Raw genomic sequence first — 17,724 nt, 5'->3', positions numbered from 1 at the left:
TGCATAGCCAACCGTGCTAATTGGAGGTGCAGATTATGTTTACAACCCTTCCATTCGTGACGAGTTTCTTCTGCTATTCTTATCAAGTAAAGAAGAAAGTAAAATGTCATAACTGGCATCTAGCAAATGCATCAGTCTCTTCCCTACATCTATGATGAGCTCATCTAAAATGTTACCAAATAGTTTCGTGTAAATATAAATATTATCTGTTAATGTGCAATCAACATTAATATAATATCAACAGCGTTACACGTTTCCATGAGAGTATATATTATTAATTATAAATTAATCAACCTAAAATGACCAATCATCTCCTCAAACAGATTCTAGTTTTGTTTTCACTAAACACTCATGAGCAAAGTTGCAACCCACACAAGCTGTAAAGCAGAAAGAGTAAACATTTCAATCTTTGTGTTCAGCTGGATAGAATTTGGCATTCACTTCTTCAATGTTAATTCCCCATATTCATACTCAGTGGCTCTTGTTACATCGTTCCAAAATAAAAATAAAACAGAGAATGCCTTTTGATACTCTTCCCTTAGAAAGGCAACTTGGTTGATACGTTGAAAATAATCTCGGGCCACGGTTATTTTGAACAAACGCCAATTTCAAGCCATTTAATTAGAATGCATTCTTAATTCAGAAAGACAAAAAAAATATGTTCATTAAATTAGCTAACCAAAAGAAAATAGTGAGCTAATACTACATACATAACTGGTTATTGTATTTGAATGGATGCTTAGACTGCTGGAACGCAACTTGGTGTAATGAGTGTCTTAAGCTAGTGTCATAATTACAATTGGAGTTGGTATCAGTCAAAAAACACAAACTGATATCCTATCTTGATGCAGCACCCAGTTGCTACTTCACTACATTCGACAGAATTCAAGTAAAGAAGTCAGGGTGATGAATGATCCAGCACTCACTGATGCACACCAGTCACTCGCAGTGTCACGTCCTTAATCATTCTTCTATCACATGATCATTGTTAATGTTTCCGTGAACTTCACTTATTGATTCCTCCGCCCATGTTGAGAACTCGGTCTACCGGAGTGACTATTTCGTCCCATCTATACTCTGCTCAACCACCGTGCTGCAGGTCAAAACACTCCTCTGTCTGCTTCTTATCCTTGCACCTCTCGACTATGGAATTCCCTCCCACTGTCTTCTTAATCTCCTTATAAGATTGCTCAATTCAAGAAACATGTTAATGCCTGTTAGTGTTGATAGTTGTTTGTTGCTGGCTACCGTGTAAACAACATATGGCCACTTACATAATAAATAGATTGTATCATGGGACCCTTTTTTGCTAGTGTAATAAAGGACTTCGCCGATACACAGCTTGGTCTCTGTCACTCTTTATTTCCGTTGCCGCTCGCACTCCGCTTGTCCCGAGAGTGGACCAGCTGCTCCTCGCGCGTGCCCCGCATGCGCTCTCCCGTCGGTCGCTCCTCTCCCCCACTCCCGCACACCACTGGCCGACAGTGTGCTCGAAGCTCCTCCAGCCACGTGGCTGATGGCGCGGAAACCCTCCAGCCACCCAACGTGGTCCAGCTTCGTGACTCCACCAACTGACCCGGAGCCCTTCCGGGATCCCACCTATATTCCCTTCACCACGTGATCCTGTCTCCTCCCTCTCACCACGCCCTTCACCAAACCTTCCAGATCTGGCCTCCGCATAGCCCCTTGCTGGCTCCGCCTTTAGGTTCCGCCCTACTCACCTCGCATCCGATTGGACCCGAGGTGAGCGGCGGACCTTCACATATGCCCCCATACTGGGCCCCGCCCCCCAATACCCTGGGCCGTATGATTGGCCCAGAGCCGAGCAGCGAACCCCGCTTACGCTCGCATTACACTAGTATAAAGTATTACAAAATAGGAATAGGTTTTACCCTTTCTGGCAATAAAACACCGTTCGCCTTTTGGCATTCTCTGGTCCGACACTGGTAACACGAGGCCCTAAAGAAGGCTGTCTCTGGTGTAGACCAATCAGTTTCAAAGACAATGCATAGATTATCAGAGCACGTTTTTTGTTTGCATGTTCACCATAAGTATGTGTGGTTATATTCTTGGTTCTTTCGGTAAAGTCACGTAGAAGGGAAATAATGAAATAATAAAAATAAAACATAATAAAATAAAATTATCACAACGTTTCGGCCACACCGCAAGCAGCCGTCATCAGGTGAAGAAACAGAGCTGTCAGAAAGACAGCGTCCTAATATTCGTTTACGCGTTTGTCCTTGATAGACTTGTATTGAGCTTTACAATAAGATGAGCACCCTCATTTCCTCTGTTTAATTGTATACAAGACGCACAATTACACTGTGTATGACATGTAGGCCATGACCTCATCGAAACCTGAAATAAGGAATCAAAATTGTTCATTACACAAAGGAAAAAAATCCTGTTCATATTTTAAAATGTTTTTTATTTGGCTGACTCAAAGCAGTTGAAAAATTTACACGGTTCTTGAATGTCACCCCACCTCTCTGTCCACTCAACAGTATAACTAGATACACGATAACAGCTCAGCAAGTCCTGTTGATAATATAACTCAAGCATTAAACTTGCATTAATATTTTGTATGAACTGCAATCCTCTTTGACAGGATTGAATACTGTATTCTTGGCATGTCTGCTAATTGAATGTGGTTGCTGTTCATATGAACATTTTCATAATAAAAACGCTCTTGTAAAATCAAAATGAAAAGAGATGTATGTTGAACTTCTATTGCACCGTATGTAGCCGGCCATGCTAATCGGTATGCATATTTTGTCAAACACGTCCTTATCTCTGTCCCTGCCATGGTATTTTTAAATCCTTTATATTAAGTTCGCTTGCTTGCTTGCGTGCTTGCTTGCTTACGACCGTGCAAATCTTTCGGTCGTTTTTTAACCCACTTCCCGTGATCCAATCGAGCTGACATTTTCCACACAGACTCGTTGTGCCAGACAATTAATGTTCGTGAAAAAAATCCCAAAATTTTACACTTTTTAGGCAAAAAAAAAATATTTTACATATATTCAAATATAACTCATTCTTGGCTTTGGTTGAACGTCACAGTATAAGAGCCCAGAGCGTAACCCCTCCACAGGCCGTGGTGGAGTAGCGCAGTTTGTAGCGCCCTCGCTTCCCATGCCAAAGGTCGCGGGATCGATCCCCGCGTCCTCCACAGGCGAATATATTTTAAAATCCTTTATATTAAGTTCGCTGCCACGCATATAAAGGATTTATAGTGAAAAACTTTGTTTTTACGGGTTATACTTATTACACTTGCTGCATAATTAAATGAGATATCATAAGCTTAGTAGAAAAATAAATATTGGTTAAAAATGCAATTAAGTGTAATTGCATTTGAGGAGTAGCAACCGTGTTGATACTTTAATAAAAGCAAAACAATATTTAGTAGTAAAATGTCTACACTCAAATTATTCCTCAAGGAAATAATGGCAGGGTAGGTGTAACAACATTGGATTGGATAAAGTAAAGTTATGGTCATATTTCTGTCAGGAAAAAAAACTCAACATGTACTATATTCGTAATAGAGGTTTTTTTGGGTTAGATCGCGTAAATATATGAATGTGTCGTTAGAACCTGCCACCACCCGATACAGCCAACTAGTAAGGGTTGTCACGTGACAGAGCACACTGGGGTGCTGGAGAGCCAAACTTACTTGGCTCTCCAACACACCGGTGTAGTGCTGTACGAGTGACGAATTGGCCACGTTCTGTTTACGTGACAACCCGTACTAGTTGGCTGTATCGGGTGGTGGCGGGTTCTAACGACACATTTATATATTTACGCGATCTAACCTAAAAAAACCTCTATTACAAATATAGTACATGTTGAGTTTTTTTTTTCCTGACAGAAATATGACCATAACTTAACTTTATCCAATTCAAAAAACCTATTATGGATGATATTGGTCGCGAAAGCCTACGTGTTAAAATGTACTACATTCATTGTAAATGTATTACTGTAAAATTAGTGTGCTTGTACTTTGAGCTGTAACATTAAGATGCAAAGTGGCAATACAGTATTTAAATATTGTAGATGATCAAACATAATAAAACGGAAATATAGTTTTAACTTACATCTTTACTTGCATTATTATATTTATCTGAATTCGGCTGACAGTTAAGTGAGCATCATTTCATTTTTCAAGCATTGATATGCAGAACCCTTGAGTAAGACCATACATAACAGTGACAATCGACCCAATTACAGCAATTTCCCTGAAGGAGAGAGAAGTTAACACTATGTTGGCATGAGGTCCTACAGTCTGTGAGCTGACCAAGCTCCTGATCATGAGAGGGGGATATGGCAACACTCCATCGTTTAGGTAAACCATAACGTTGGTGGACATTTACAGATGTGGATGTTCTGGTTAACCAAGCAATGGAGCAGCTGAAGCTGAATTGGCACAGCAGAATAGTACAGGCTGCTGGGAATATCGGCATTGACTTCCACTTGTGGAAACTAAAACAACTTTACTGACCCCTGCTGTCTCAAGCGAGTCAACACTGAAAGCGCACAGCATCGCAAAGTGGTGCTACGTGCTATGCCAGGGATTGGTAACCTTTCAAGAGCTACTTGTACACGTACACAAGCAATAGCAGGTGTATGGCAGATGGCAAACACATCTGAATTAATTCAACAAAATAAGTGATGAAATAAACTGCATCTAATTATGTTTTTTTCCTGAGTATCGTTTTCCCCTTGGAGTTATTCTACAGTTTGACTGTACATTTTGTTGAGAAAGTAGGGTCCGATCTACTACGATCCGATTAACAACAGGGTTTCCAGGAAGATGGTGCCGTAAAATCGGGTATTCCCTGTACTACACTTTGGAGCAGCGTTTCATAACCTGGGGTGCACGCACACCCTGGTGGTGCGAGATGCCCTTTCTGGGGGTGCCAGACTTTTGCCAGATTTTTTAGAAGGTAAATAATCGAAAGACAAATTAAGCACGGGCACGTAAGTACAACTACTTTGCTTAATCAAACCTATGTATTTATTAACATTTGTTTCTACGATTTAGAACCAAGGCTGCAGTAAAGGTTAAGAACCACTGCTTTAGAGTTTAGAAAGTAATTAACCAAATAAAGTAAATTGTTTTTTTTTAAACGGCTTCCCGCATGGGGGCAGCCAAAGAGCCATATGCAGCCCCGGATTAGCAGGTTTCAAACACCTGTGTAATGCCTTACCGCCAGTGTTCATTTTGTGAACAAAATTAATTCGGAGAATTTTCGTCTACGAATTGTTTGTCAATGATTGTAGATGAAAATCATCAAGCATGACGATGCCTTAAAACGAGCTACCAGAGGCCAGACTAAAATAATGTACACTATGGGGACCTCATTTGCCAGTAAAAATATGATAATTGGTTCTTTACCCTTCTATCTGGCAACAAAACTGACACCTCTTTGCAAGGAGTCATGTTTGCATAGACCGCAATACCTGCAGTCATAAATACAAACACATTATCAGAGTTATGTCGTTTGTTTGGACCAATCAACTTCAAGGACAGTGCACATTATCAGAGTTATGTCGTTTGTTTGTATTTATGACTGCAGGTATTGCGGTCTATGCAAACATGACTCCTTGTAAAAAGGTGTCAGTTTTGTTGCCAGATAGAAGGGTAAAGAACCAATTATTAAAATAATGTAGTTGCATTACTAGAGACCGCAGTGGACTGAATATTACCAATAGCGGTAATTTACCATAAAGAATATGAAAATATTTACTGCATTTGCATATTTACTGACAGCAACGTTTAATATCTACTAGCGGACACAAATTTGACGAGTGCTGTTGACATCTCAGAGAATGACTAAATAGGATCCACAGGCTGAAGCTTCAGTTAAATAAAAATACACCTGACAACATTAAAACTGTTTATCTGCCACCTAGCTTTACTGCACAGGGAAAGACAACATTGCTACACGTGAGATTAATCACACGTTTCGATATAAGCCCTAGTTACATGACTTGATGGAATTTATCTTGTAAAGGTCAATGTTTCACCAAGACAGACAATAATTTATTCTGTTGTCCAGTAACGGCAACTGCGGTGGACGAGGAGTACACACACCGGTGAGCATATACACGGGTGTGTCGGCATGACGGATGAACTGGGGCAAGAGTCATGTAAAACCCCGCCTGGAAGCCCCTGTAACCCGCTACTGGGTTCCAGAAGGGAGGCGTGGCCAGGGCGGAGCCAGGCTGCGCCGGGTAGCATAAAAGCAGCGGAGAGTGGGAGCTCGTGGCTGCCGGTTCTGGGAGTGGATTCGTCTCGTCATCGCTGTCGTCTTCGCTAGATATTGCGCGGCCGGATAGTTGTTGGCTGTTTCGTCCGGCGACATCGGTGTTACACGGTCAGGGTTGTGGTAAGGCTAGGCTAGATGACTAGGGAGAGAGCAAGGGCGAACCTGTGAACCTGTGAAGGTGTTAATGAAGGTGCTCCTGAAAAACCTTGTCTCCCACTCTGCTGACACTACACATGTAAAGCAGTCTCAATCAGAAATTGAACATTGCATTTTCATATATTCACACGATGGGATATATTTTTGTATTAATATTTTAACAAAATAGAGCATCATATATACAAATACTGTACACGGTTAATAATACATGTTCGCATGCACTGAGGTCACCGTTTCTGATGTGAATTGTAAAAAAAAACTGAAAATTACCGACTTCCTTTTAGCAAAACCAATCACACGATGCATAATAGTTTTTTGGGTCAGATCGCATGTGTCGTCAACCCTCCTCCACCCGACACATCCAATTATCGTAATTAATATGTCACGTGAACAAATGTGCAAATGTATATTGCTGCTTCAGCAGCACCAGTGTGTTGCTGAGCAATTTACAACATTTAACAATTTGGGAAGATGTTTCGCTGGTAGTTAAAGCCAGCATCACCAGGCAGTTGCTAGATATATGGCAACACACTGATGAGCTGAAGCAGTAAGAGATTGGCATGTTTGACAAATTTATTGAAAGGCTGTATAGGGTGGAGGGTTTACAATACGTATTTAACTTACACGATCTGGCCCGAAATTCAATCATGAATCATTACCAACATCCTATTGAAAATGAGTATTTTCAGAAGAGCTGGGTAAAGAGGGATTATTTGTATGTACCGTAATCCAGATTGTAGCCATAAGCTGCCGTGCTGGAAGTAATTTTTTAAAGCCACCTTTTATTCATCTGAGTCGAAACCTAGACACCCCGCTGATGGAACTTTATATTCTGTTTTTAAGCATTTACAATTATTTTTTTCAGCATTAAGAACAAATAAAGGTGAACCAATTGCAACCCATTGTTTGGGCATCACATTCGTTGATCTGCAGCTCACAGTGCTGTATTATGAAGCTACCATTGCAGCATTTCATTTTCTCTTTTTAAACTTCCAATGTTAAGTATGATAGAAAATTCGTGAAATGGAAATGACAAATACGGTATAATTCTCAACGAAAAACATTTGGCACTGTGATCATCGGTTGGTGTTGTCATTGAAAAACAAAGTTGCAACTAATTCCAGCAACAAATTACACAGAGAGGCAGTGTACCCGCATCACACAAATCACATCACATTCACCCCATATCCTCCAGCCCCTTATGGTGATAATTGCAAACACCAAGATACCATTCACGCTGCTATTTATGCAGTGAAATCTGTTAAACAACCTAAATATGGGTTATTTCTCTTTATTACATTTGAGGCACAAAACAAGCAAAACTCGTTTGCAGGAATAAAAGTGTAATAAGAGCCTATGTCGGATTCACGTGGTGATCGGCTTTGCCGATCCCGCTTTACAGCCAATGGGGGGAGAGCCTGAGAGCATGGCCTCGGCGTGATCACGGGATGTCAGCTAGGTGATTGGTTTCACTGGTCTTGGCCTCAGCCAATGGGAAGACAAGTCAGGGGCGTGGTCCCGGGAGTTTATGGGGAATCTAGAACATTCGGCGCAGGCTATTGAGGATTGGCTGGAGTGTACCACGTGACCCAGGCGTTAAATAAGGGGAGAGAGGAGAGACACGGGGTCAGACACGGAACGAAGAGATAGAGAGAGGCTACGCGCGAGTGGGGCTCCGGGTGCCACGTGGCAGTGTGTCTCTGGTGGCTGTCTGCCCGCTTCCCGTTGCCTGCCAGCAACGGGGAGTGTTTGTGAACTGCAAGAAGTGAAATAAAAGGACCGATTCCACAAGCTGCCTCCAGTGTGTTATTACAAAAGCACTGTAATTCCAAGTTATAACGAATGGGGGAGGGATCACAGGGAGGTTGGAGGCAGGTAACTGAATGCAGCGCTTACACATACTGGGATATACCATTAGATATATTCTTGATTTATGGATTTCAAGAAAGAAAAGGGTGAAAAGCATGGCGATATGCGTGCTGGGAATAACACAGAGACAGGTGAACATGTGAATTCGGGACATCATATTGACGATACTCTTTGGTTCTTTCGGTAAAGTCACGTAGGTATAAAATAAAATAAATCACGACGTTTCGATTGCAACACAAGCAATCATCATCAGGTGGGAAAACCACAGCATTTTTTTTTGCTGCCGGGTACTGATCTATTATTTTGAGTTAACCCCCCCCCCGCATCCCCAGCTCTCTCGGCCTCCCACTTCCAGCCCCCCCCCCCCCAGCCTCACGTCCCTTTCCTAGCGTCCACGCAGCGCTCCCCCCCTCCCTCTCCCCCTTGCCCCTCCCCCTTTCTTACCTATATAACCTCTTACCACGGCAACTCTCTCTCCCACTTCAGCAAAAAATAATTATTGCTGTGGTTTTTCCACCTGATGATGATTGCTTGTGTTGCAATCGAAACGTCGTGATGTATTTTATTTTATACCTACGTGACTTTACCGAAAGAACCAAAGAGTATGGATTCCTGCAGTCATGAAAGCTTCAAATCTAGACAATATTGACTTTTAAGGAAAACATGTGAGCTTGAGCTGGACGTATTGCTGGAATAGATGATAGCTGCACGACGAGACCGGTGACTAAATTGGCATCAAGAGGGGAAAATGCGCCCACAAAGTGAATGGCCACTGTGGTGATGGAGCAATGAGTTCCGTTGATGTGCAGGGGTGATGTGGATTACGGCATTGCAAGACCCTGAATGATGGCAACAATGGAGGGAGGACTTCATTCAGTAGCGAAATATCATTGCTGCTGATGATGATTTCCAAGAAATCTCTCCCATCAATGTAATATATATGGCTCCTGGATGACTAAACATGATTTGAATTTGTATCTGCAGAAATATGATAATTTGAGACTCTAGGAGCTCATACCACATCAGAGCACTTAGTCATCACATGCTGATGTCCTGGGTTTGAATCCAGGCTTGAGCCACCTGTTATTAATCAAGGTTCTCTGAATGTAGCGAGTTTATGGTCTCTAGTTCGGTCACCAATAATGGCGCAAAAAAAAAAACCCATTATATTTCATTTGAGTTTTCACTTCATTGGTATATTCCAGATGTTTGAAAATACGGGAAAAACCTATGTTTTATTGACACATCACCCCTCTTTGTAGGCTATGCTCAAGTTTGTCCGGTATGAATACTGAGGTGTAAGGAAGTGACTACAGAAGTAGTTCTGTGGCAACTATCTTCCAGTACCATTCTCTGATACAGGGTGAGACACTGATAGCTGCAGAGTTCTGAATGGACATATCGTCATCTCAATGAGATCATGCAAATTAGGATAAGGATAATATAATTGGGGAGAAAAATAAGTAAACACCTGTAATTATGTTTTTCATTAAATTGTTCATATGTTTAATAGTATTGGCCTTGACTAAAAAAGCATTACAAATAAACTTGAAATAGTCAGATTAATCTGCAAATTTATGAAGATTTCCTGATGTCAATCAAATTTAAATTGTATTCTCTCAAGGTTGTTTATGGAAAAGTTAAACATGTTTATGATTTAGAGTAAATTAAAAATGTACTGTGCTGTATTATAATAGAAAATAAAGTGTTTTTATACTTGAATTGTAAGTAAGTGTGTTTATTAAGTGTGTTTAGGTCTACTTTGAAAATGCACAATTTTGACAATATGTAAATTAGAGTAAATGCCACATTAAAGAACCATTTTCACTGTGCCACAATTCGTTAGCTCGATTAAAACAGATTTTTTCTTTTTTGGAACTTCAAACAAAAAAAACATGCGCAAGATAATGTATTGACTGGCTCATTGATCATGGCATTTATATCTTATCTGTCTGGTGAATGCAAGTTTGCTGTGCATTGATCTGTTCTGCCGTGGACTGACACGGTGATGAGTGGGGAGTCAATTATCGGATACCACGTGACATGATCAGAGAGTGTCCCCTAATCAGCAGCTCCTGCTTCAGCACAAACACGAGATAAGGTTATCACAATCGCACTCCTATACATTTAATCATGCAGTTGAGTGATTATAGAGCAAGTGTGCATATTAACTACACATTAAAACCCCACGGCGTTGCATTGGTCCTTCACTTAATCTATCTAAATTATAGCTCTGAGAGAAATAAAAAGTGACCACCGATGCAGTGTCTGCAAAGAGATCCCAGTGCATTAACTGTGTATTTAAAAACAAATACATGAGTATAATATAGAACATTCTTGATTTGAAGCTTTCGTGACTGCAGGAATCCATACTCTGTTTTTTTCGGAAAGCATGCTTTCCCACCTGATGATGGACGCTTGTGTTGCGCTTGAAACGTCGTGATTCATTTTTTTTTATATACCTACGTGACTTTACCGAAAAAACAAAGAATATAGAACATGTATCACTTTAATGACCAGTTCCAAAACTATAAAGCCTCAACATACTCTGGTATAGTGAATGTAGCATTCTGTCGATACAATATGCTCAGGGGCTTGAGGGCTCATTACATCGGTTATATTCTGTTCTTGCAAATGGCAGCAATATGTTCGGGCGCGAATTGCCAATGTCAAGGTCTGCTGTTCACGACAAGTAGGCTTCAGGAGAGAGTTTGTGTCGTGTTGCTGTTCCTCCTCTGTTGAAGCAGCGCCAGACGACCGTGGTTTACCATATGGTCCAAAGTTTGGGTTGCATGGACACAATCGCACGACTGTCACTTAGCTTTCCGTGTATCGCTCAGAGTCCCTATAGAGCACCAATGTGACTCTTTGCGTTTCCTATGCAGTTGCGCCACCGTGGCTTGCCTTGAATCTTCCAGTTGTGCAGGGGGTGTGCACATTGGCACGTTGTTGTCCTGATGGGATTGATGGTCACACCGATGTCTTCGTGGAGAAATGCCAAAGCCAGGAGGTTTGCGATGTTTGCGTCTCCAATAAGGCGTTTGTTAATGTGGACGTCCGCGTTGTTGGTGGGGCATGGTAGCCGGCCTCCTTCTCACCGTGGCGCCGTCTGTTATGTGTTCGTGTTACCTTAAAACAAACACCTAATAGCGGCATCTGGTTTCGTTAACTTGAATCCAGATATGATCGCTTACCTTGGTGAGCCCCCTCACCCCCAATGCTGTCGTGAAGCCCGGCTAAGGCGCATCCGAGTGCAGTCCCCCTGGATTTTATCTCACGGATTAACCTTCACTCTATGTGCATTCCACTTGCAAATCCAGCAGATGGCACCATATTCCTTTGCTGTGAGGTTTCAATTATTCAAAACACCGAGACACCCTCTTCACAAACAAAGTGTGAGGCCAGGAGGGTACAACAACCACAATATGTAGTATCAGAACATCTGTTTTACGAGTGCACCTTCTATTAACTGCCACGTGTCTATCGTGATGTTGGCCACACACGTCGTATCAATTTTTTAGATCGCTCATGCTTTCACCAACATGGCTCAAAGACTGTCAGAAGATGTGGAAGATCGCTCAAAGCCTCTCCGTTTTACAATGCGTACGCACTTAAGGGGTGTATTGCAAGACGTGCAACCACGCAGTGTAAACTGTTATTAAACACACACCAAACAATGCTAAAGACAGCCGATGGAAGATATCTGGCTTTGAAGTTCACAGCCAGCTCTTGAAAGCTCACACTACATCATATCAGCCAGCTCTGGCTTGGTTCACATCAGAATTCTCCTCTGCTCTGATTGCCAATGATTCTGGACATCCTAAAACCTCATTTGAAATCCTCTAAACTTCTTGCTGCATTCACAGAACCAGTCTCTCTCCACTACCCCAGCAGCAGTTGCCCAGTGGGAATGACTCCCCTCTAATGTTTCTGAAAAGGTATGAAAAATGTATGAATGCATGCTTATTTCTGATTCTGTCTTCTGTTGCTTGTACCGACCCTTGACATTTTCACCACCACCACCACCAACCCTTGACATCTCTCCAGTCATCCCAAATAACGTCACCACCATTATTTGCAACCTACATTCTTGATTCCTCTAGCGACGCTGACTCTCTCTACCTGCGCTACCTCATACATCATAAGATCGCTTATAGCCTCCATTTCCTCTGGTACTGGTCCCAGAGCCCCCAAGACACATGCCACCACTCCCATCCCAACAGCCCCTACGATGGTTCCCTCGATATCCTTGCAAATATTCATCCACCTCAAACCTCCCCCTCCTTGGAACATTCCAGTCTCCACGACCCAGTACAACCTGGTGTCCGTCAAGTCATTATGCTTAAACTGACATTCCACGTGTGCTGAATGATATTCTCTTAGCAGACCATGTCCCCCTCTCAATATTAGGTCTCCTTGTTCGCTATGCCGCTTTGAAAACTCCATCTTCGTTGAGCATCTTCTGCCGAAATCCGCGGTCAATCATTGCTCAGTGGGAAGTCGCTCTTATGTGCTGCCCCCATAATTTGGAACTGTCTACCTGGCCACTGGTCCTCTTGACTACCTGTCTCGTGTCGAAGTCCAAGCTCAATACTTGGTTATTCTCCTATGCCTATGACGATGCCAGTGTATTGCCTATTTATTCATGTGAACCCCAGATGTAGTTACACTCAATAATTATTTGAGTTAAAATAAAATACAATACTGTAAGCACTAAAGGACAACGCCTTTGTAGAACTTCATAGTAACGCCTTGCACAACCATCATAGCAATGCATGAACATGGATCAACGCAGGAACTTCTACACAAACCCAGCAATTGGGAGGCCCTCGGTTATACAGCTGTTGTCACGTGAGTATACAATGCGTATGTATGTACTCACAGAGGTCTCTGAGCGCTGGTTACGCTCATGACATGGAAATAGCATGCGTTTCGCATTGCTCCGTGTCAAAATGTTAATGCTTTTGACCATGGAATATGCAATAGTCAGAATTCTTTACCATGAAACATGAGTCTAGCTTCTTAGTATAAAGTGGGAATGCCTGCCATAGGTTGCAGAACATCTTGCATTTTGTCACTTGTTCATTAATCATTAGATTTTAGCTGCAAAATGGTTGTTCCATGCAATCTCAAGAATGATTCTTTCCAGAATAACCTACAATCATTAGAAGTAGACTCCTGTACTTCAAACGGTAAACGTCTGTTTTACTTTAGGATATCCCACGAAAAATTACTTTATATGAACATCTGGCCCTTTAATAATTAAATATGCTTTAATGACTATGCTTATTCAATCTCAGTTAAGATATTGGAAATGAATCCTAATGTATGATTAAAAGTAACTGTTACAATTAATGTGATGCTGTAAAGCAACAGTTTTATTGGTTCGAATTAATACAACTTCAATATAAAACGTTGTTCCTAGTTCAAGAAGTAAGTATAATATGTCCATCGCAGAGTGTGAGAGTGTGCAATTGGCATCCCCTTGTGAGTTTATACGCGCATTACGAGTCGGCCTACCAGTCACAGTGTATGGATGTATCTTGAAATTATTTTTCACCGTGGGCAGCGAACCGTGCCAATCGGAAGGTGCGGAAAATTATCTAAGGCGTGCACCATGTTGTGTGTGCTGCCTGCACAGTGACTATGGAAAAGGCTGTCGTGACCCATGCGACATTGGCATGCCGTCTATGGAACATGTGAGAAACACGGAGGAGCTGCCAGCAACGCTTTAAAAAAAAACATCCCGGTGTAGTCGTAGCAAGTGAGTTTGAACACAAAGATGATTGTTATTGAAATTAAGCTGTCATAGTTCACATGGACTGGTTCGTGTAACCTTATCGAGTTTTGGCACACCATGAAAACAAGCTTTGTTTAATGATAGGTAACTAAATAATTAATTATTATCCTGTACAAAGGAACATGGCAAAAGTAGAGAAAGGGATGCAATGGTTAACTACTATCGTCCAAATGAATCATAAAACAATATATCAGGGTCAAATGGTAATGTTTGGTGACCGTTTCCATGGGGGCTAGTGATGTTTATTGAACTTCATTGCAAGTGTGTAAGCTCACCCAGCCTCCTGCTCTGGTGGATTAAGCAGCGCACACTTCCCACATGTCAAGCAGGTTTCAGACACTTCCGAACAAACACGATGCCATGCAAATACAGCACATCTTGCCTTGCTACATAACAATTCATGGGCGTGCACGACTCTCACGGTAGCGAGATGTTAAATACCTCGCCTGTTATGCAGGAGTTCGTGGGTTCGATCCCGACCCCGACCCCGACGCCTGCTGCATACGTGGAGTTTTTCGCCGTCTTTCTCCCCGTCGTCGCATGATTTTTATCTCAGGGTCCTCCGGGTTTTACCCTCCACATTTTGAAATATGATAAGCCACTTCGTTGAGCTATCATTTATGGCCAGGTCGCTTCTGGAAAAGAGCTATATAGCTCAGTGGACCTTACCTGGTAAAACAAAAGTGTAGTCAAAAATATAGTTTTCTAGTTTTTTTGTTTATTGAGAAATTCATAGCCCAATGAAGTAGCTTATCATAATGTGGACATTTATAGCAGTCACATACTATAAACACATGTTTCTAAATGTCGAGGGAAACCCTGGAGGACCCTGGAGATAAATACAAACTCCAAATATACAGGCATCAGGGTCAGGATCGAACCCACAACCTCCTGCATACAAGGCGAGATAATTGACATATCACCACTGCAGGTGCCAATTTGCCCTTCAGCTTAATTAGACTTTGCCTTTCAGCTTAAATTGTCCACACACAGGTTTAATTGTAGCACATTTGCCGATAGAGAAACACTTGCTTCTACAGTTAAAGTATACCCACTGTCAAGCAAGTTTAGGGGTCAATTAATTGCCAGTTACAGATAACCTGTCTTGACTTTGGTTCAGCAATCCTCCAAGTCAAGACCATATGTTGTAATGGTGTGGAGGGGTTTACAAGGCAATATACTTAAAATCGCTGTCACTGGCAAGGGCAATTATGTATTTATACACATTTCTCTTCGTCACAACATATGCATTTGCAAAAGTATATTGTGTAGGCACATATGTTGCCTACATGGTGTTACCTGCAGCATCATTGCCTCCCATTCCCATTTCCAATGTCACCCTGCCAATTCTAAGCTCGCTTTTGCCTCAAACTGTCGGTGGCAAATTTGTATAGATCCAACTACTGTATCTAGTTACACAACCTCAAGTCAACGTTTTTACAATAATGTGAGAAATAACTTACATTTTGTACAATGCGCTTTGATACGGTAATCCCAACAGGAATGGGCTAGGGTTTCGACTGGTGGTTTTGGGATACGTTATCAGAAACGGTGAGATGAAAGCGAGATCCAAGTCCAAACACACTTTGGGAAGGAAGCAAGACTTCAACAACACCGATTGTGATTCACTTCGCTTGAGACACAAACATCCTTATCTATTGTACAATCAAATACTTTTACATTTTTTGCTTATCCACTTGCACGGCTACCAGACGTATTAATCCACTTAGGGTAATTTCCTCGTATTGTTTCAATGTTAAAACAGCAATAAAGTGTGCAGCTCTTCTCACCCCTCTTGGTACAACACGTGCACTTTAGTGAAATGTATTTGCTATACTGTTTCCCCGACTATAAAAGTGCCATTCCACCACAGTTACATAAAGGCCACCACTGGTGCACTGTATAGTTTCAGCATTCCTTGACAACAAGAGAGCATCCCTACGTCCACATGTCAAATTTGGCAGTAGAGACGATTAATTTGAGTAACACGTGGCAACATTTCCCTTTGCACACCACCACATGATTCAATTGAATTTCATGAGTGAGTGCTCGAGCAGCAGCTGTGGCTTCACGATATGCATTGACCCCTCACGTTGATCTGAACGAGGTCTATAGAACACGTTGCCTCCTTCACCACCCCAAGCAGTCAAATGCACATGAGAAAGAGTGTAACCGTTGCCTGACGTCGTGATGCATACCTAGAACATAACATCGTGGATGTGGGATTGGTGGATGATGCAGAGATGGAGCTAACACGTGTAGTGACATCGGGGATGTCACCATATGGTGCCGGCTCGGGAGGGCCATGGCGTGCGATATACTTACATCGCGGACAGCACCGTGTGGGTTGCTGTGTAGGCCGGCTCTAGCACAGCACGGCGTGCGATGCACCGTCATCGCCTACACCCCGTGGGTGGGTGGGATAGCGCAGGCACCACGCATAGCGTGTAGTGCGGGCCCCCACAAGGGGAGGCGGGAGAGTGTCAGCCCAGAGACAGGGTTGCCCCAGGCCATGGCACTCTGGTTGACCCCGTAGACACGTGATCCACAGTGTCCACTGAGAAGGCCCCCAGGTGGGGGAGGGGCTAGGGGGTGATCACGTGTCCGGGGAGAGCTCTCGAGGGGAATCTAGAGGGAGCTAGAATGCTCGAGAAGGTGGGCGGGGCCGAGGGCAGAGCGGCCCCGACCCGGGAGGATATAAGGTGGGTCCCTGAGAAGCTGGAAGCTCTACATCTATAAGCTGGAAGCTCTACATCCTACAAGGCATCAGCACCTGGTCGGGGATCCGAATATGGGTCCGACCCTTCGTAGATGTAACTCCTACGTATAGTGTAGTTAGCTGGGTGGTCACCACCCTAAGCGACCCTCCGGGAGGCGCACGGTCACCTCGCGGAGCTCCTCCAGGCTGCGGCTTCGCTCCTCATGGAGATCAATCCCACGGTCTGGCCGGTGAAGGAGGGAGCGGCGATGCCGCTCAAGGACGGCGGTTCTGCCGCCATTTCACAGCAGGCGGGGAACTCGGCGGCGCAGCCCGCGCATTCGGCCGCCATTTTGTCACCAGCGCGGAGTGCGCAGCCCGCCAATATTGAAGTCGCGCCATCAAAGCCGATGGACATCCCGGCTCTCCGACGTCGGCTACCAGTGGTGACTGGGTGGCTTTCAAGCGGCGGTTCCTCACGAACGCCGACTTGGCGGGATGGACGGAGGCGGAGGCGCTACGGGCGTTGCCTGCCGCCCTCGACGACGATGCCCTTGCAGCGTTTCTCACCATCCCGCTGCCGTAGAGGTCCACCCTCACGCAGGCTTTCGACCAGATGGTGTCTATTTACGAGCTTCCGGTGAACACGCGTCACAAATTCGCTACGCGACAGAAGGGGGAAAACGAGCTGGCCCTCGCCTTCCGTAGCACGCTTTTGGCGCTAGCGAAAGCCGCCTTCCCTAAAATGGACTATGATGGAATCGACACGTTGGTCCTCGAGAGATGGCTGCCCTTGACGACAACCCTCCACACCATCCTTCCAGCTGAAGATGATGACGTTTCGTCTCTTAAAGTCGCTAAGTGCATCCAAGCCCAGCAACTTCTACAACAGGACAGGGTGCTGGTGACATGTGCCATGTCCCGCATGGAGC

The sequence above is a fragment of the Lethenteron reissneri genome, chromosome 21 (assembly GCF_015708825.2).
Source record: "Lethenteron reissneri isolate LAM-NWPU_2019-01 chromosome 21, ASM1570882v1, whole genome shotgun sequence".
In the NCBI taxonomy this organism is placed as follows: domain Eukaryota; kingdom Metazoa; phylum Chordata; class Hyperoartia; order Petromyzontiformes; family Petromyzontidae; genus Lethenteron; species Lethenteron reissneri.
This window is presented reverse-complemented; position numbering follows the sequence as displayed.